This window comes from Amblyomma maculatum, chromosome 1, assembly GCF_055883805.1.
Source record: "Amblyomma maculatum isolate TAMU_Amacu chromosome 1, ASM5588380v1, whole genome shotgun sequence".
In the NCBI taxonomy this organism is placed as follows: domain Eukaryota; kingdom Metazoa; phylum Arthropoda; class Arachnida; order Ixodida; family Ixodidae; genus Amblyomma; species Amblyomma maculatum.
The window spans coordinates 11931151-11951444 of NC_139344.1; the positions used below are offsets into that span (position 1 = coordinate 11931151).

Here is a 20294-nt window from a genome sequence, read left to right on the forward strand (position 1 = left end):
TAATGACCTTTTACGAGCTGGAAAAGAAACTTTAATCGGCAGATACGATTGCGCTCAGTCACAGAAGGTAATCCACTACGCTTTACAAGCTCGCTGACAGACGCACGGCCATATGAATTAAATACAAACCTAACGACCTTATGCTGTATGCGCTCAAGTTTATGAATGTTAGTTAAGGTGAAAGGGTCCCATATAATTACGGCATATTCTAACAGTGGACGGATGAGGGAGTTGTAAGCTAATAGGCGGACACTGGGCGGAGATGACTTCAGTGAGCGCCTCAAGAAAAAAAGTTTGCGCAGTGAATTAGCTACAACCGCATCTATGTGTTTTGTCCATGAAAGGTTGTTAGTAATCCATAAGCCCAAATATTTATATTCTGTTACCTCCAATAATGATGTGTTGTTAGAACGTACACAAAATGAAGAGGACTTTTCTTGTGCGTAATTCTCATGAAAACGGTTTTCTCACAATTAATACACATCTGCCAATCGTTGCACTACGCAATCACCTTTTCTAGATCATTATTCAAACACACCTGGTCATCAACTGAAGAAACCTCTTTGTACAATATACAATCATCTGCGTAAAGCTTCACGCGGACACAAAGGCCAGACACAATATTATTAATAAATAGCAAAAATAAAAGTGGTCCCAAAACGGATCCCTGGGGGACACCGGACACAACCTGGGCACTGTTGGAAGAAGTTTTGTTTAGGGTGACAAATCGACTTCTGTTTGAAAGGTAGGCTGTGATCCATGTAAGTATCTGGTCGTTTTTTATATAATAGCTTAGTTTATGAATTAGTTTGTTATGCGACACCTTGTCAAATGCTTTGCGAAAATCCATGAATATGGCATCGGTTTGTTTTCCCCGATTAATCGATTGAGCGAAATCGTGTACTGTCTCAACTAATTGTGTAATTGTAGAAAACCCACGCCTGAAACCATGTTGAACATTTGTAAGTACTTTGTGCTCTTCCAAGAAACCTAATATATGTTTATGAATTATGTGTTCTAAAATTTTACATGATGTGGACGTCAGGGATATAGGCCGATAATTCTCAATGTGTGCTTTTTTGCCGATTTTGTGCAAAGGTTTAATCTCGGCTGTCCGCCAGTCATCCGGTAAAGAACCATCACGTAAAGATCTAGTGTATACAATTGACAAGTATTTCGCGCACCACTCTGCATACCGTTTCAAAAATGCGTTTGGTATCTTATCGGGGCCTGAAGATTTTTTCACGTCAAGATCCAGGAGCAAATTAAAAACACCGGTCTCTGAAATGACAACATCAGTTATGGCAGGGAGCGATACCGAAAAGTTGGGGACACAACCATTGTCTTGTGTGAATACCGATTGGAAGAATTTGTTGAACGCAGAACAAATCACCGCCTCATCACGTACACATTTGCCGTCTACAATAAATTCATTCGTGGAGGAAGACTTTGGCGTGATTTGGCGCCAGAACTTCTCAGGAGACGTTCTAATGAACGAAGGCAGAAACGTTCCGTAATATTTTTCTTTGTCGCAAATTATTTTCTGCTTAAGTTGTTCGGAAATTTCTTCCACGATTGGTTTTAATGATAAGTTTCTATTTGATTTTTTTTTAACCTTTTAAGTCTTCGCTGTAAGCGCAACGTCTCCCGAGAGATCCATGGGTTACGGTAAACAGATTTTTTTGCAATTTTGGGAACAAAACGGTCAATACAGTCGGAGACAATATTTTTAAACGACAGCCATAGGTCATTCACGCTAGCAGTACTGTTTCTAAAACTATCAAAACATAAATCAAGGATATCCAGAATAGACTCATCCTCAGCACGCGAAAAATTGGGAAAGAAATGCACATTATTCTGGCGATCTGGGTACACATTTGACAAACTCAGAAGTACAGCTTTGTGATCAGATATCACATTTGTGACATCACAGGTTATGAGATTACGGATAGCACCACTAACAAAAAATAGATCAAGAATGGATCTTATGGCTCCTTGCACCCTCGTAAAATTATTTACTACTTGCAACAAGTCAAATGTGAACACAATGTCGAGCATGGTAGAATCAGCATTATCGGCAGAGCGTGATGAAAAATATTGCCAATCAATATTAGGTAAGTTAAAATCCCCAGCCAGTATTAGTCTATCGTCTGTTTTGACATGACATTGTAAATATGCTCTTAAGTTTTCCAAGACCGTAACAGAAGAACTGGGAGGCCTATAGAAAACACCAAGAACAAATCGGACCTTGTTGATGTATGTTTTACAAAATACGGCTTCAATTCCTGGAGCATCTGGCATTCTAAAAAGTTGCAGTGATGATTTAAACAAATTGCCACTCCTCCACCTCTTCTGTCACGGTCACCACGAAAAACCTTATAGTCCTTAGGTACAAATTCACTGTCAAATACTTCACTGCTCAACCATGTCTCCGTAAGCATGGCAACGTCCGCATCATGTGAGAACAGTAAACCTTCGAGTTCTCCAACTTTATTGACGACGCTGCGACAATTTACGTTAAGAATTTTGAAATCCGGATTGTTCCCTTTCTGGTGTCATTTTTTATTCCTCGGGATTTTATACCGAGCGTTTCTTACATTATCCCATCCGAACATATCACCATTGATGCTTAACTTGTCAAAAACCAGCTTAACTTTTGCACCGTTGCTCTTTTCCTGAGATGCGCTTTCCCATAACTTTTTTCTGATGTCACGGATTCGTTTCGAAAAGTCTTCACTAACTGAAAAATCTGAGCCTTTCAACTTCGGGCATGCCTTCATTATTGAAGCCTTCTCTCGGTAGTCGCTCAGTTTAATGATGACAGGGCGGTTCTTTTTTGATTTCATACCTATTCGGTGGCACCTTTCAATGCTGCTTATTGCAAGTCCCAACTTCTCGTCAAAAATTTCCTCCGTTATTCTGCTTGTAAGCTCCGCTTCAGTTTCTTCATTTTCTTCTTTTAATCCGTAAATCAATAGGTTGTTCCTACGGCTCCTGTTTTCCAAGTCGTCAGTTTTGTTTAACAGGTATGAAACGGTGGCCTCTAGTTTATTTACAGTTGACTTCAGGTCCTCTACTTCCGTTTTTAAAGTATTTATAGTTGCTACCTCATTTTCAAGACTTAATTCGATCTGTCAAGCCATCTATCTTTTCTTCGAAAGAACCCTGTTTTGCCAAAATGTCATTGACAGACGACGTCAGGGTGTTTTGGCCCAAGAGTATCTGCTGAAGCATTTCCTTTTCCGTCATTTCTGGGCCTGGATTTGATTCTATGTCACCACATTTTAAAAGATCCTCTTGGAAAGAATAAACGAACGATAAAGCATTCCTTATACACAGTGGGCAGGGCAGCAGCAACAGAAAGCGGTTGTCGCTACGATAACAACAGGCAGATAAGGAGTTACCAACCTGCGCAATGAAGCAAAACGGGTTCTTGAGCATTGTGCTCGATGTGCTGCTGCCGAGCCCACTGGTTGCAGTCGGCGATGGGAGTCTTCTTATATAGGCGTCGATGTCCCCGTGATGTGACGTCCCCTGTGATGGCGCAGTCGCAGAAACGGTGATGATAGGCACGTTGGGGTCCTTAATCAAGCAGACATCGGCACGTGCTGTGCTCTCAAAGCAAACGTCACTCGCTGGATGTAAAAGCAATCGGGAGGAACCTTGACCAAGGCAGGATGGTTGTGTGGCCAGCAATACGGTTAGCACCTGCGCAATGAAGTAAAACGGGTTCTTGAGCATTGTGCTCGATGTGCTGCTGCCGAGCCCACTTCTGCCGAGCCCAGTTTCTTACCTTACCTAGAGGGAAAGCTGTGCCGCCGTCTATGGGAGTTTACATGGAGGTTCAAGACGTCCAGTTCAGCCACCATGGGCGCTCAAAGCATCATGGGCCGGAGAGCTACCGAGTGCAGAACTACAACTTTTGGCCAAAACTAATGCAAAGATAAACATTGCTCTACCGTAAATATAGTCCTAAGATTAAATATTGTGATTCTAAATTGCAAAAAGAGAGAGGAACAGCATGTCAGTGTGAGATTTATCTAATATAAGCGATGGCTCTTTCTCCTATTGGCTTAGTTTTGAGCAGCACAAACACCAATATTTTGCACTTAATAAGCAAAATTTGAAACAGAAAGACGTTAAAACAATATTTATGGTTGTGCAATCACTTAAGGAAGTTTTTAGTGGCATTTCGGGAAACAGAACACATTTATTGGCGACGTCTGCGTTTGCGCCTTCGCTACTATGGCTTTCGCGGTCTATGTACGCACCTTCAGATGATGATGATGACGAAAAAGAAACATCGCAGTAACGCCACTCCACGTACCCGAGAAAAACCGACTGTCCCGCAACAAGTAGCACACCGGCCCACTATTCTCAGCGCGCCCATGGTTGCTGAAGTGCAGCGCCCTCAGCTTTCCCTCTAGTTAGTGTAAGGAACTCTATGTATTTCTTGACCTACGAAGTGTATGGTTCATATCATAGAGTTTCTTACTCTTACCTAGAGGGAAAGCTGTGCTGCCGTCTATGGGAGTTTACATGGAGTTTCAGACGGCCAGTTCAGCCACCATGGGCGCTCAAAGCATCATGGGCCGGAGAGCTACCGAGTGCAGAACTACAACTTTTGGCCAAAACTAATGCAGATAAACGTTGTTCTACCATAAATAATGTCCTAAGATTGAATATTGTGACTCTAAATTGCAAAAAGAGAGAGGAACAACATGTCAGTGTGAGAATTATCTAATATAATCGATGGCTCTTTCTCCTATTGGCTTAGTTTTGAGCAGCACAAACACCAATATTTCGTACTTAATAGGCAAAATTTGAAACAGAAAAGCGTTATAACAATATTTATGGTTGTGCAATCACTTAGGCATGTTTTAGTGGCATTTCGGGAAACAGAAAACATTTATTGGCGACGTCTGCGTTAGCGCCTTCGCTACTATGGCTTTCGCTGTCTATGTACACACCTTCAGATGATGATGATGACGAAAAAGAAACATCGCAGTAACGCCACTCCATGTACCCGAGAAAAACCGACTGTCCCGCAACAAATAACACACCGGCCCATGATTCTTAGCGCGCCCATGGTGGCTGAAGTGCAGCGCCCTCAGCTTTCCCTCTAGTGTAAGGAACTCTATGCTCGAACCAGCTGCCGCACTAGATGGCCTCAGTATCTCTGGCTTAGAAAATTTTCTACATTTAATAGTATGTCTCAAAAACCATTTTTTTCCTCCTACACATTAGTCAACAGCATTATGTCACCAATTAGTTACCTAAAATATAAACGCGTAGAACTGCACGCTGCGCGGTGCACAGAATTCACTTCAGATCGTTAATCTCTCTCTATTGGGCGGTTAAGTGCGGAAAACAACAGCGCCTCCGTCTGGCCCGTTGGTCTAGGGGTATGATTCTCGCTTTGGGTGCGAGAGGTCCCGGGTTCAAATCCCGGATGGGCCCTCTTTTATGCCGCTTTCTTTTTTCCGTAAAGGTTTATATCTTCCATACGCTATGCCTAACGTTGCGGGTTTGGCTACCCTCGAACCCATAGAGTTTCTTACCTTACCTAGAGGGAAAGCTGTGCCGCCGTCTATGGGAGTTTTCATGGAGGTTCCAGACGGCCAGTTCAGCCGCCATGGGCGCTCAAAGCATCATGGGCCGGACAGCTACCGAGTGCAGAACTACAACTTTTGGCCAAAACTAATGCAAAGATAAACATTGTTCTACTGTAAATAATGTCCTAAGATTGAATATTGTGACTCTAAATTGCAAAAAGAGAGAGGAACAGCATGTCAGTGTGAGATTTATCTAATATAAGCGATGGCTCTTTCTCCTATTGGCTTAGTTTTGAGCAGCACAAACAGCAATATTTCGCACTTAATAGGCAAAATTTGAAACAGAAAAACGTTATAACAATATTTATGGTTGTGCAATCACTTAAGAAAGTTTTTAGTGGCATTTCGGGAAACAGAAAACATTTATTGGCAAAGCCTGCTTTTGCGCCTTCGCTACTATGGCTTTCGCGGTCTATGTACGCACCTTCAGATGATGATGATGACGAAAAAGAAACGTCGCAGTAACGCCACTCCACGTACCCGAGAAAAACCGACTGTCCCGCAACAAATAACACACCGGCCCATGATTCTTAGCGCACCCATGGTGGCTGAAGTGCAGCGCCCTCAGCTTTCCCTCTAGTGTAAGGAACTCTATGCTCGAACCAGCTGCCGCACTAGATGGCCTCAGTATCTCTGGCTTAGAAAATTTTCTACATTTAATAGTATGTCTCAAAAACCATTTTTTTCCTCCTACACATTAGTCAACAGCATTATGTCACCAATTAGTTACCTAAAATATAAACGCGTAGAACTGCACGCTGCGCGGTGCACAGAATTCACTTCAGATCGTTAATCTCTCTCTATTGGGCGGTTAAGTGCGGAAAACAACAGCGCCTCTGTCTGGCCCGTTGGTCTAGGGGTATGATTCTCGCTTTGGGTGCGAGAGGTCCCGGGTTCAAATCCCGGATGGGCCCTCTTTTATGCCGCTTTCTTTTTTCCGTAAAGGTTTATATCTTCCATACGCTATGCCTAATGTTGCGGGTTTGGCTACCCTCGAACCCATAGAGTTTCTTACCTTACCTAGAGGGAAAGCTGTGCCGCCGTCTATGGGAGTTTTCATGGAGGTTCCAGACGGCCAGTTCAGCCGCCATGGGCGCTCAAGCATCATGGGCCGGACAGCTACCGAGTGCAGAACTACAAATTTTGGCCAAAACTAATGCAAAGATAAACATTGTTCTACTGTAAATAATGTCCTAAGATTGAATATTGTGACTCTAAATTGCAAAAAGAGAGAGGAACAGCATGTCAGTGTGAGATTTATCTAATATAAGCGATGGCTCTTTCTCCTATTGGCTTAGTTTTGAGCAGCACAAACAGCAATATTTCGCACTTAATAGGCAAAATTTGAAACAGAAAAACGTTATAACGATATTTATGGTTGTGCAATCACTTAAGAAAGTTTTTAGTGGCATTTCGGGAAACAGAAAACATTTATTGGCAAAGCCTGCTTTTGCGCCTTCGCTACTATGGCTTTCGCGGTCTATGTACGCACCTTCAGATGATGATGATGACGAAAAAGAAACGTCGCAGTAACGCCACTCCACGTACCCGAGAAAAACCGACTGTCCCGCAACAAATAACACACCGGCCCATGATTCTTAGCGCACCCATGGTGGCTGAAGTGCAGCGCCCTCAGCTTTCCCTCTAGTGTAAGGAACTCTATGCTCGAACCAGCTGCCGCACTAGATGGCCTCAGTATCTCTGGCTTAGAAAATTTTCCACATTTAATAGTATGTCTCAAAAACCATTTTTTTCCTCCTACACATTAGTCAACAGCATTATGTCACCAATTAGTTACCTAAAATATAAACGCGTAGAACTGCACGCTGCGCGGTGCACAGAATTCACTTCAGATCGTTAATCTCTCTCTATTGGGCGGTTAAGTGCGGAAAACAACAGCGCCTCCGTCTGGCCCGTTGGTCTAGGGGTATGATTCTCGCTTTGGGTGCGAGAGGTCCCGGGTTCAAATCCCGGATGGGCCCTCTTTTATGCCGCTTTCTTTTTTCCGTAAAGGTTTATATCTTCCATACGCTATGCCTAACGTTGCGGGTTTGGCTACCCTCGAACACATAGAGTTTCTTACCTTACCTAGAGGGAAAGCTGTGCCGCCGTCTATGGGAGTTTTCATGGAGGTTCCAGACGGCCAGTTCAGCCGCCATGGGCGCTCAAAGCATCATGGGCCGGACAGCTACCGAGTGCAGAACTACAACTTTTGGCCAAAACTAATGCAAAGATAAACATTGTTCTACTGTAAATAATGTCCTAAGATTGAATATTGTGACTCTAAATTGCAAAAAGAGAGAGGAACAGCATGTCAGTGTGAGATTTATCTAATATAAGCGATGGCTCTTTCTCCTATTGGCTTAGTTTTGAGCAGCACAAACAGCAATATTTCGCACTTAATAGGCAAAATTTGAAACAGAAAAACGTTATAACAATATTTATGGTTGTGCAATCACTTAAGAAAGTTTTTAGTGGCATTTCGGGAAACAGAAAACATTTATTGGCAAAGCCTGCTTTTGCGCCTTCGCTACTATGGCTTTCGCGGTCTATGTACGCACCTTCAGATGATGATGATGACGAAAAAGAAACGTCGCAGTAACGCCACTCCACGTACCCGAGAAAAACCGACTGTCCCGCAACAAATAACACACCGGCCCATGATTCTTAGCGCACCCATGGTGGCTGAAGTGCAGCGCCCTCAGCTTTCCCTCTAGTGTAAGGAACTCTATGCTCGAACCAGCTGCCGCACTAGATGGCCTCAGTATCTCTGGCTTAGAAAATTTTCTACATTTAATAGTATGTCTCAAAAACCATTTTTTTCCTCCTACACATTAGTCAACAGCATTATGTCACCAATTAGTTACCTAAAATATAAACGCGTAGAACTGCACGCTGCGCGGTGCACAGAATTCACTTCAGATCGTTAATCTCTCTCTATTGGGCGGTTAAGTGCGGAAAACAACAGCGCCTCCGTCTGGCCCGTTGGTCTAGGGGTATGATTCTCGCTTTGGGTGCGAGAGGTCCCGGGTTCAAATCCCGGATGGGCCCTCTTTTATGCCGCTTTCTTTTTTCCGTAAAGGTTTATATCTTCCATACGCTATGCCTAATGTTGCGGGTTTGGCTACCCTCGAACCCATAGAGTTTCTTACCTTACCTAGAGGGAAAGCTGTGCCGCCGTCTATGGGAGTTTTCATGGAGGTTCCAGACGGCCAGTTCAGCCGCCATGGGCGCTCAAAGCATCATGGGCCGGACAGCTACCGAGTGCAGAACTACAAATTTTGGCCAAAACTAATGCAAAGATAAACATTGTTCTACTGTAAATAATGTCCTAAGATTGAATATTGTGACTCTAAATTGCAAAAAGAGAGAGGAACAGCATGTCAGTGTGAGATTTATCTAATATAAGCGATGGCTCTTTCTCCTATTGGCTTAGTTTTGAGCAGCACAAACAGCAATATTTCGCACTTAATAGGCAAAATTTGAAACAGAAAAACGTTATAACAATATTTATGGTTGTGCAATCACTTAAGAAAGTTTTTAGTGGCATTTCGGGAAACAGAAAACATTTATTGGCAAAGCCTGCTTTTGCGCCTTCGCTACTATGGCTTTCGCGGTCTATGTACGCACCTTCAGATGATGATGATGACGAAAAAGAAACGTCGCAGTAACGCCACTCCACGTACCCGAGAAAAACCGACTGTCCCGCAACAAATAACACACCGGCCCATGATTCTTAGCGCACCCATGGTGGCTGAAGTGCAGCGCCCTCAGCTTTCCCTCTAGTGTAAGGAACTCTATGCTCGAACCAGCTGCCGCACTAGATGGCCTCAGTATCTCTGGCTTAGAAAATTTTCTACATTTAATAGTATGTCTCAAAAACCATTTTTTTCCTCCTACACATTAGTCAACAGCATTATGTCACCAATTAGTTACCTAAAATATAAACGCGTAGAACTGCACGCTGCGCGGTGGACAGAATTCACTTCAGATCGTTAATCTCTCTCTATTGGGCGGTTAAGTGCGGAAAACAACAGCGCCTCCGTCTGGCCCGTTGGTCTAGGGGTATGATTCTCGCTTTGGGTGCGAGAGGTCCCGGGTTCAAATCCCGGATGGGCCCTCTTTTATGCCGCTTTCTTTTTTCCGTAAAGGTTTATATCTTCCATACGCTATGCCTAACGTTGCGGGTTTGGCTACCCTCGAACCCATAGAGTTTCTTACCTTACCTAGAGGGAAAGCTGTGCCGCCGTCTATGGGAGTTTTCATGGAGGTTCCAGACGGCCAGTTCAGCCGCCATGGGCGCTCAAAGCATCATGGGCCGGACAGCTACCGAGTGCAGAACTACAACTTTTGGCCAAAACTAATGCAAAGATAAACATTGTTCTACTGTAAATAATGTCCTAAGATTGAATATTGTGACTCTAAATTGCAAAAAGAGAGAGGAACAGCATGTCAGTGTGAGATTTATCTAATATAAGCGATGGCTCTTTCTCCTATTGGCTTAGTTTTGAGCAGCACAAACAGCAATATTTCGCACTTAATAGGCAAAATTTGAAACAGAAAAACGTTATAACAATATTTATGGTTGTGCAAGCACTTAAGAAAGTTTTTAGTGGCATTTCGGGAAACAGAAAACATTTATTGGCAAAGCCTGCTTTTGCGCCTTCGCTACTATGGCTTTCGCGGTCTATGTACGCACCTTCAGATGATGATGATGACGAAAAAGAAACGTCGCAGTAACGCCACTCCACGTACCCGAGAAAAACCGACTGTCCCGCAACAAATAACACACCGGCCCATGATTCTTAGTGCACCCATGGTGGCTGAAGTGCAGCGCCCTCAGCTTTCCCTCTAGTGTAAGGAACTCTATGCTCGAACCAGCTGCCGCACTAGATGACCTCAGTATCTCTGGCTTAGAAAATTTTCTACGTTTAATAGTATGCCTCAAAAACCATTTTTTTCCTCCTACACATTAGTCAACAGCATTATGTCACCAATTAGTTACCTAAAATATAAACGCGTAGAACTGCACGCTGCGCGGTGCACAGAATTCACTTCAGATCGTTAATCTCTCTCTATTGGGCGGTTAAGTGCGGAAAACAACAGCGCCTCCATCCGGCCCGTTGGTCTAGGGGTATGATTCTCGCTTTGGGTGCGAGAGGTCCCGGGTTCAAATCCCGGACGGGCCCTCTTTTATGACGCTTTCTTTTTTCCGTAAATGTTTATATCTTCCATACGCTATGCCTACCGTTGCGGGTTTGGCTACCCTCGAACCCATAGAGTTTCTTACCTTACCTAGAGGGAAAGCTGTGCCGCCGTCTATGGGAGTTTACATGGAGGTTCAAGACGTCCAGTTCAGCCACCATGGGCGCTCAAAGCATCATGGGCCGGAGAGCTACCGAGTGCAGAACTACAACTTTTGGCCAAAACTAATGCAAAGATAAACATTGCTCTACCGTAAATATAGTCCTAAGATTAAATATTGTGACTCTAAGTTGCAAAAAGAGAGAGGAACAGCATGTCAGTGTGAGATTTATCTAATATAAGCGATGGCTCTTTCTCCTATTGGCTTAGTTTTGAGCAGCACAAACACCAATATTTTGCACTTAATAGGCAAAATTTGAAACACAAAGACGTAAAACAATATTTATGGTTGTGCAATCACTTAAGGAAGTTTTTAGTGGCATTTCGGGAAACAGAAAACATTTATTGGCGACGTCTGCGTTTCCGCCTTCGCTACTATGGCTTTCGCGGTCTATGTACGCACCTTCAGATGATGATGATGACGAAAAAGAAACATCGCAGTAAGCCGCTCCACGTACCAGAGAAAAACCGACTGTCCCGCAACAAGTAGCACACCGGCCCATGATTCTTAGCGCGCCCATGGTGGCGGAAGTGCAGCGCCCTCAACTTTCCCTCTAGTTAGTGTAAGGAACTCTATGCTCGAACCAGCTGCCGCACTAGATGGCCTCAGTATCGCTTGCTTAGGAAATTTTCTACGTTTAATAGTATGTCTCCAAAAACGATTTTTTTTCCTCCTACACATTAGTCAACAGCATTATGTCACCAATTAGTTACCTAAAATATAAACGCGTAGAACTGCACGCTGCGCGGTGCACAGAATTCACTTCAGATCGTTAATCTCTCTCTATTGGGCGGTTAAGTGCAGAAAACAACAGCGCCTCCGTACGGCCCGTTGGTCTAGGGGTATGATTCTCGCTTTGGGTGCGATAGGTCCCGGGTTCAAATCCCGGACGGGCCCTCTTTTATGCCGCTTACTTTTTTCTGTAAAGGTTTATATCTTCCATATGCTATGCCTAACGTTGCGGGTTTGGCTACCCTCGAACCCATAGAGTTTCTTACCTTACCTAGAGGGAAAGCTGTGCCGCCGTCTATGGAAGTTTACACGGAGGTTCCAGACGGCCAGTTCAGCCACCATGGGCGCTCAAAGCATCATGGGCCGGAGAGCTACCGAGTGCAGAACTACAACATTTGGCCAAAACTAATGCAAAGATAAACATTGTTCTACCGTAAATATAGTCCTGAGATTGAATATTGTGACTCTAAATTGCAAAAAGAGAGAGGAACAGCATGTCAGTGTGAGATTTATCTAATATAAGCGATGGCTCTTTCTCCTATTGGCTTAGTTTTGAGCAGCACAAACAGCAATATTTCGCACTTAATAGGCAAAATTTGAAACAGAAAAACGTTATAACAATATTTATGGTTGTGCAATCACTTAAGAAAGTTTTTAGTGGCATTTCGGGAAACAGAAAACATTTTTTGGCAAAGCCTGCTTTTGCGCCTTCGCTACTATGGCTTTCGCGGTCTATGTACGCACCTTCAGATGATGATGATGACGAAAAAGAAACGTCGCAGTAACGCCACTCCACGTACCCGAGAAAAACCGACTGTCCCGCAACAAATAACACACCGGCCCATGATTCTTAGCGCACCCATGGTGGCTGAAGTGCAGCGCCCTCAGCTTTCCCTCTAGTGTAAGGAACTCTATGCTCGAACCAGCTGCCGCACTAGATGGCCTCAGTATCTCTGGCTTAGAAAATTTTCTACATTTAATAGTATGTCTCAAAAACCATTTTTTTCCTCCTACACATTAGTCAACAGCATTATGTCACCAATTAGTTACCTAAAATATAAACGCGTAGAACTGCACGCTGCGCGGTGGACAGAATTCACTTCAGATCGTTAATCTCTCTCTATTGGGCGGTTAAGTGCGGAAAACAACAGCGCCTCCGTCTGGCCCGTTGGTCTAGGGGTATGATTCTCGCTTTGGGTGCGAGAGGTCCCGGGTTCAAATCCCGGATGGGCCCTCTTTTATGCCGCTTTCTTTTTTCCGTAAAGGTTTATATCTTCCATATGCTATGCCTAACGTTGCGGGTTTGGCTACCCTCGAACCCATAGAGTTTCTTACCTTACCTAGAGGGAAAGCTGTGCCGCCGTCTATGGGAGTTTTCATGGAGGTTCCAGACGGCCAGTTCAGCCGCCATGGGCGCTCAAAGCATCATGGGCCGGACAGCTACCGAGTGCAGAACTACAACTTTTGGCCAAAACTAATGCAAAGATAAACATTGTTCTACTGTAAATAATGTCCTAAGATTGAATATTGTGACTCTAAATTGCAAAAAGAGAGAGGAACAGCATGTCAGTGTGAGATTTATCTAATATAAGCGATGGCTCTTTCTCCTATTGGCTTAGTTTTGAGCAGCACAAACAGCAATATTTCGCACTTAATAGGCAAAATTTGAAACAGAAAAACGTTATAACAATATTTATGGTTGTGCAAGCACTTAAGAAAGTTTTTAGTGGCATTTCGGGAAACAGAAAACATTTATTGGCAAAGCCTGCTTTTGCGCCTTCGCTACTATGGCTTTCGCGGTCTATGTACGCACCTTCAGATGATGATGATGACGAAAAAGAAACGTCGCAGTAACGCCACTCCACGTACCCGAGAAAAACCGACTGTCCCGCAACAAATAACACACCGGCCCATGATTCTTAGCGCACCCATGGTGGCTGAAGTGCAGCGCCCTCAGCTTTCCCTCTAGTGTAAGGAACTCTATGCTCGAACCAGCTGCCGCACTAGATGACCTCAGTATCTCTGGCTTAGAAAATTTTCTACGTTTAATAGTATGCCTCAAAAACCATTTTTTTCCTCCTACACATTAGTCAACAGCATTATGTCACCAATTAGTTACCTAAAATATAAACGCGTAGAACTGCACGCTGCGCGGTGCACAGAATTCACTTCAGATCGTTAATCTCTCTCTATTGGGCGGTTAAGTGCGGAAAACAACAGCGCCTCCATCCGGCCCGTTGGTCTAGGGGTATGATTCTCGCTTTGGGTGCGAGAGGTCCCGGGTTCAAATCCCGGACGGGCCCTCTTTTATGACGCTTTCTTTTTTCCGTAAATGTTTATATCTTCCATACGCTATGCCTACCGTTGCGGGTTTGGCTACCCTCGAACCCATAGAGTTTCTTACCTTACCTAGAGGGAAAGCTGTGCCGCCGTCTATGGGAGTTTTCATGGAGGTTCCAGACGGCCAGTTCAGCCGCCATGGGCGCTCAAAGCATCATGGGCCGGACAGCTACCGAGTGCAGAACTACAACTTTTGGCCAAAACTAATGCAAAGATAAACATTGTTCTACTGTAAATAATGTCCTAAGATTGAATATTGTGACTCTAAATTGCAAAAAGAGAGAGGAACAGCATGTCAGTGTGAGATTTATCTAATATAAGCGATGGCTCTTTCTCCTATTGGCTTAGTTTTGAGCAGCACAAACAGCAATATTTCGCACTTAATAGGCAAAATTTGAAACAGAAAAACGTTATAACAATATTTATGGTTGTGCAAGCACTTAAGAAAGTTTTTAGTGGCATTTCGGGAAACAGAAAACATTTATTGGCAAAGCCTGCTTTTGCGCCTTCGCTACTATGGCTTTCGCGGTCTATGTACGCACCTTCAGATGATGATGATGACGAAAAAGAAACGTCGCAGTAACGCCACTCCACGTACCCGAGAAAAACCGACTGTCCCGCAACAAATAACACACCGGCCCATGATTCTTAGCGCACCCATGGTGGCTGAAGTGCAGCGCCCTCAGCTTTCCCTCTAGTGTAAGGAACTCTATGCTCGAACCAGCTGCCGCACTAGATGACCTCAGTATCTCTGGCTTAGAAAATTTTCTACGTTTAATAGTATGCCTCAAAAACCATTTTTTTCCTCCTACACATTAGTCAACAGCATTATGTCACCAATTAGTTACCTAAAATATAAACGCGTAGAACTGCACGCTGCGCGGTGCACAGAATTCACTTCAGATCGTTAATCTCTCTCTATTGGGCGGTTAAGTGCGGAAAACAACAGCGCCTCCATCCGGCCCGTTGGTCTAGGGGTATGATTCTCGCTTTGGGTGCGAGAGGTCCCGGGTTCAAATCCCGGACGGGCCCTCTTTTATGACGCTTTCTTTTTTCCGTAAATGTTTATATCTTCCATACGCTATGCCTACCGTTGCGGGTTTGGCTACCCTCGAACCCATAGAGTTTCTTACCTTACCTAGAGGGAAAGCTGTGCCGCCGTCTATGGGAGTTTACATGGAGGTTCAAGACGTCCAGTTCAGCCACCATGGGCGCTCAAAGCATCATGGGCCGGAGAGCTACCGAGTGCAGAACTACAACTTTTGGCCAAAACTAATGCAAAGATAAACATTGCTCTACCGTAAATATAGTCCTAAGATTAAATATTGTGACTCTAAGTTGCAAAAAGAGAGAGGAACAGCATGTCAGTGTGAGATTTATCTAATATAAGCGATGGCTCTTTCTCCTATTGGCTTAGTTTTGAGCAGCACAAACACCAATATTTTGCACTTAATAGGCAAAATTTGAAACACAAAGACGTAAAACAATATTTATGGTTGTGCAATCACTTAAGGAAGTTTTTAGTGGCATTTCGGGAAACAGAAAACATTTATTGGCGACGTCTGCGTTTCCGCCTTCGCTACTATGGCTTTCGCGGTCTATGTACGCACCTTCAGATGATGATGATGACGAAAAAGAAACATCGCAGTAAGCCGCTCCACGTACCAGAGAAAAACCGACTGTCCCGCAACAAGTAGCACACCGGCCCATGATTCTTAGCGCGCCCATGGTGGCGGAAGTGCAGCGCCCTCAACTTTCCCTCTAGTTAGTGTAAGGAACTCTATGCTCGAACCAGCTGCCGCACTAGATGGCCTCAGTATCGCTTGCTTAGGAAATTTTCTACGTTTAATAGTATGTCTCCAAAAACGATTTTTTTTCCTCCTACACATTAGTCAACAGCATTATGTCACCAATTAGTTACCTAAAATATAAACGCGTAGAACTGCACGCTGCGCGGTGCACAGAATTCACTTCAGATCGTTAATCTCTCTCTATTGGGCGGTTAAGTGCAGAAAACAACAGCGCCTCCGTACGGCCCGTTGGTCTAGGGGTATGATTCTCGCTTTGGGTGCGATAGGTCCCGGGTTCAAATCCCGGACGGGCCCTCTTTTATGCCGCTTACTTTTTTCTGTAAAGGTTTATATCTTCCATATGCTATGCCTAACGTTGCGGGTTTGGCTACCCTCGAACCCATAGAGTTTCTTACCTTACCTAGAGGGAAAGCTGTGCCGCCGTCTATGGAAGTTTACACGGAGGTTCCAGACGGCCAGTTCAGCCACCATGGGCGCTCAAAGCATCATGGGCCGGAGAGCTACCGAGTGCAGAACTACAACATTTGGCCAAAACTAATGCAAAGATAAACATTGTTCTACCGTAAATATAGTCCTGAGATTGAATATTGTGACTCTAAATTGCAAAAAGAGAGAGGAACAGCATGTCAGTGTGAGATTTATCTAATATAAGCGATGGCTCTTTCTCCTATTGGCTTAGTTTTGAGCAGCACAAACAGCAATATTTCGCACTTAATAGGCAAAATTTGAAACAGAAAAACGTTATAACAATATTTATGGTTGTGCAATCACTTAAGAAAGTTTTTAGTGGCATTTCGGGAAACAGAAAACATTTATTGGCAAAGCCTGCTTTTGCGCCTTCGCTACTATGGCTTTCGCGGTCTATGTACGCACCTTCAGATGATGATGATGACGAAAAAGAAACGTCGCAGTAACGCCACTCCACGTACCCGAGAAAAACCGACTGTCCCGCAACAAATAACACACCGGCCCATGATTCTTAGCGCACCCATGGTGGCTGAAGTGCAGCGCCCTCAGCTTTCCCTCTAGTGTAAGGAACTCTATGCTCGAACCAGCTGCCGCACTAGATGGCCTCAGTATCTCTGGCTTAGAAAATTTTCTACATTTAATAGTATGTCTCAAAAACCATTTTTTTCCTCCTACACATTAGTCAACAGCATTATGTCACCAATTAGTTACCTAAAATATAAACGCGTAGAACTGCACGCTGCGCGGTGGACAGAATTCACTTCAGATCGTTAATCTCTCTCTATTGGGCGGTTAAGTGCGGAAAACAACAGCGCCTCCGTCTGGCCCGTTGGTCTAGGGGTATGATTCTCGCTTTGGGTGCGAGAGGTCCCGGGTTCAAATCCCGGATGGGCCCTCTTTTATGCCGCTTTCTTTTTTCCGTAAAGGTTTATATCTTCCATACGCTATGCCTAACGTTGCGGGTTTGGCTACCCTCGAACCCATAGAGTTTCTTACCTTACCTAGAGGGAAAGCTGTGCCGCCGTCTATGGGAGTTTTCATGGAGGTTCCAGACGGCCAGTTCAGCCGCCATGGGCGCTCAAAGCATCATGGGCCGGACAGCTACCGAGTGCAGAACTACAACTTTTGGCCAAAACTAATGCAAAGATAAACATTGTTCTACTGTAAATAATGTCCTAAGATTGAATATTGTGACTCTAAATTGCAAAAAGAGAGAGGAACAGCATGTCAGTGTGAGATTTATCTAATATAAGCGATGGCTCTTTCTCCTATTGGCTTAGTTTTGAGCAGCACAAACAGCAATATTTCGCACTTAATAGGCAAAATTTGAAACAGAAAAACGTTATAACAATATTTATGGTTGTGCAAGCACTTAAGAAAGTTTTTAGTGGCATTTCGGGAAACAGAAAACATTTATTGGCAAAGCCTGCTTTTGCGCCTTCGCTACTATGGCTTTCGCGGTCTATGTACGCACCTTCAGATGATGATGATGACGAAAAAGAAACGTCGCAGTAACGCCACTCCACGTACCCGAGAAAAACCGACTGTCCCGCAACAAATAACACACCGGCCCATGATTCTTAGCGCACCCATGGTGGCTGAAGTGCAGCGCCCTCAGCTTTCCCTCTAGTGTAAGGAACTCTATGCTCGAACCAGCTGCCGCACTAGATGACCTCAGTATCTCTGGCTTAGAAAATTTTCTACGTTTAATAGTATGCCTCAAAAACCATTTTTTTCCTCCTACACATTAGTCAACAGCATTATGTCACCAATTAGTTACCTAAAATATAAACGCGTAGAACTGCACGCTGCGCGGTGCACAGAATTCACTTCAGATCGTTAATCTCTCTCTATTGGGGGGTTAAGTGCGGAAAACAACAGCGCCTCCATCCGGCCCGTTGGTCTAGGGGTATGATTCTCGCTTTGGGTGCGAGAGGTCCCGGGTTCAAATCCCGGACGGGCCCTCTTTTATGACGCTTTCTTTTTTCCGTAAATGTTTATATCTTCCATACGCTATGCCTACCGTTGCGGGTTTGGCTACCCTCGAACCCATAGAGTTTCTTACCTTACCTAGAGGGAAAGCTGTGCTGCCGTCTATGGGAGTTTACATGGAGGTTCAAGACGTCCAGTTCAGCCACCATGGGCGCTCAAAGCATCATGGGCCGGAGAGCTACCGAGTGCAGAACTACAACTTTTGGCCAAAACTAATGCAAAGATAAACATTGCTCTACCGTAAATATAGTCCTAAGATTAAATATTGTGACTCTAAGTTGCAAAAAGAGAGAGGAACAGCATGTCAGTGTGAGATTTATCTAATATAAGCGATGGCTCTTTCTCCTATTGGCTGTGTTTTGAGCAGCACAAACACCAATATTTTGCACTTAATAGGCAAAATTTGAAACACAAAGACGTAAAACAATATTTATGGTTGTGCAATCACTTAAGGAAGTTTTTAGTGGCATTTCGGGAAACAGAAAACATTTATTGGCGACGTCTGCGTTTCCGCCTTCGCTACTATGGCTTTCGCGGTCTATGTACGCACCTTCAGATGATGATGATGACGAAAAAGAAACATCGCAGTAAGCCGCTCCACGTACCAGAGAAAAACCGACTGTCCCGCAACAAGTAGCACACCGGCCCATGATTCTTAGCGCGCCCATGGTGGCGGAAGTGCAGCGCCCTCAACTTTCCCTCTAGTTAGTGTAAGGAACTCTATGCTCGAACCAGCTGCCGCACTAGATGGCCTCAGTATCGCTTGCTTAGGAAATTTTCTACGTTTAATAGTATGTCTCCAAAAACGATTTTTTTTCCTCCTACACATTAGTCAACAGCATTATGTCACCAATTAGTTACCTAAAATATAAACGCGTAGAACTGCACGCTGCGCGGTGCACAGAATTCACTTCAGATTGTTAATCTCTCTCTATTGGGCGGTTAAGTGCAGAAAACAACAGCGCCTCCGTACGGCCCGTTGGTCTAGGGGTATGATTCTCGCTTTGGGTGCGATAGGTCCCGGGTTCAAATCCCGGACGGGCCCTCTTTTACGCCGCTTACTTTTTTCTGTAAAGGTTTATATCTTCCATATGCTATGCCTAACGTTGCGGGTTTGGCTACCCTCGAACCCATAGAGTTTCTTACCTTACCTAGAGGGAAAGCTGTGCCGCCGTCTATGGAAGTTTACACGGAGGTTCCAGACGGCCAGTTCAGCCACCATGGGCGCTCAAAGCATCATGGGCCGGAGAGCTACCGAGTGCAGAACTACAACATTTGGCCAAAACTAATGCAAAGATAAACATTGTTCTACCGTAAATATAGTCCTGAGATTGAATATTGTGACTCTAAATTGCAAAAAGAGAGACGAAAAGCATGTCAGTGTGAGATTTCTCTAATATAAGCGATGGCTCTTTCTCCTATTGGCTTAGTTTTGAGCAGCACAAACACCAATATTTCGCACTTAATAGGCAAAATTTGAAACAGAAAAACGTTATAACAATATTTATGTTTGTGCAATCACTTAAGGATGTTTTTAGTGGCATTTCGGGAAACAGAAAACATTTATTGGCGACGTCTGCGTTTGCGCCTTCGCTCTATGGCTTTCGCGGTCTATGTACGCAGCTTCAGATGATGATGATGACGAAAAAGAAACATCGCAGTAACGCCACTCCACGTACCCGAGAAAAACCGACTGTCCCGCAACAAGTAGCACACCGGCCCATGATTCTTAGCGCGCCCATGGTGGCTGAAGTGCAGCGCCCTCAGCTTTCCCTCTAGTTAGTGTAAGGAACTCTAGGCTCAAACCAGCTGCCGCACTAGATGGCCTCAGTATCTCTGGCTTAGAAAATTTTCTACATTTAATAGTATGTCTCAAAAACGATTTTTTTCCTCCTACACATTAGTCAACAGCATTATGTCACCAATTAGTTACCTAAAATATAAACGCGTAGAACTGCACGCTGCGCGGTG

General features: G+C 44.2%; 14 non-coding genes across 14 annotated transcripts; all 14 read left to right on the forward strand.

Annotated features, from left to right (window-relative positions):
* Positions 1-5388: 5388 nt before the first annotated feature.
* On the forward strand, positions 5389-5460 carry TRNAP-UGG (transfer RNA proline (anticodon UGG)). Its single transcript has one exon. It is a non-coding gene; the product is annotated as a tRNA-Pro (tRNA).
* Positions 5461-6457: 997 nt separating this feature from the next.
* On the forward strand, positions 6458-6529 carry TRNAP-UGG (transfer RNA proline (anticodon UGG)). The gene has a single exon. It is a non-coding gene; the product is annotated as a tRNA-Pro (tRNA).
* Positions 6530-7525: 996 nt separating this feature from the next.
* TRNAP-UGG (transfer RNA proline (anticodon UGG)) lies at positions 7526-7597 on the forward strand. Its single transcript has one exon. It is a non-coding gene; the product is annotated as a tRNA-Pro (tRNA).
* A 997-nt stretch (positions 7598-8594) lies between these two features.
* On the forward strand, positions 8595-8666 carry TRNAP-UGG (transfer RNA proline (anticodon UGG)). Its single transcript has one exon. It is a non-coding gene; the product is annotated as a tRNA-Pro (tRNA).
* Positions 8667-9663: 997 nt separating this feature from the next.
* Positions 9664-9735, forward strand: TRNAP-UGG (transfer RNA proline (anticodon UGG)). The gene has a single exon. It is a non-coding gene; the product is annotated as a tRNA-Pro (tRNA).
* Positions 9736-10732: 997 nt separating this feature from the next.
* On the forward strand, positions 10733-10804 carry TRNAP-UGG (transfer RNA proline (anticodon UGG)). The gene has a single exon. It is a non-coding gene; the product is annotated as a tRNA-Pro (tRNA).
* Positions 10805-11805: 1001 nt separating this feature from the next.
* Positions 11806-11877, forward strand: TRNAP-UGG (transfer RNA proline (anticodon UGG)). Its single transcript has one exon. It is a non-coding gene; the product is annotated as a tRNA-Pro (tRNA).
* Positions 11878-12874: 997 nt separating this feature from the next.
* Positions 12875-12946, forward strand: TRNAP-UGG (transfer RNA proline (anticodon UGG)). Its single transcript has one exon. It is a non-coding gene; the product is annotated as a tRNA-Pro (tRNA).
* A 997-nt stretch (positions 12947-13943) lies between these two features.
* TRNAP-UGG (transfer RNA proline (anticodon UGG)) lies at positions 13944-14015 on the forward strand. The gene has a single exon. It is a non-coding gene; the product is annotated as a tRNA-Pro (tRNA).
* Positions 14016-15012: 997 nt separating this feature from the next.
* On the forward strand, positions 15013-15084 carry TRNAP-UGG (transfer RNA proline (anticodon UGG)). The gene has a single exon. It is a non-coding gene; the product is annotated as a tRNA-Pro (tRNA).
* Positions 15085-16085: 1001 nt separating this feature from the next.
* Positions 16086-16157, forward strand: TRNAP-UGG (transfer RNA proline (anticodon UGG)). Its single transcript has one exon. It is a non-coding gene; the product is annotated as a tRNA-Pro (tRNA).
* A 997-nt stretch (positions 16158-17154) lies between these two features.
* TRNAP-UGG (transfer RNA proline (anticodon UGG)) lies at positions 17155-17226 on the forward strand. The gene has a single exon. It is a non-coding gene; the product is annotated as a tRNA-Pro (tRNA).
* A 997-nt stretch (positions 17227-18223) lies between these two features.
* On the forward strand, positions 18224-18295 carry TRNAP-UGG (transfer RNA proline (anticodon UGG)). The gene has a single exon. It is a non-coding gene; the product is annotated as a tRNA-Pro (tRNA).
* Positions 18296-19296: 1001 nt separating this feature from the next.
* On the forward strand, positions 19297-19368 carry TRNAP-UGG (transfer RNA proline (anticodon UGG)). The gene has a single exon. It is a non-coding gene; the product is annotated as a tRNA-Pro (tRNA).
* Positions 19369-20294: the final 926 nt, after the last annotated feature.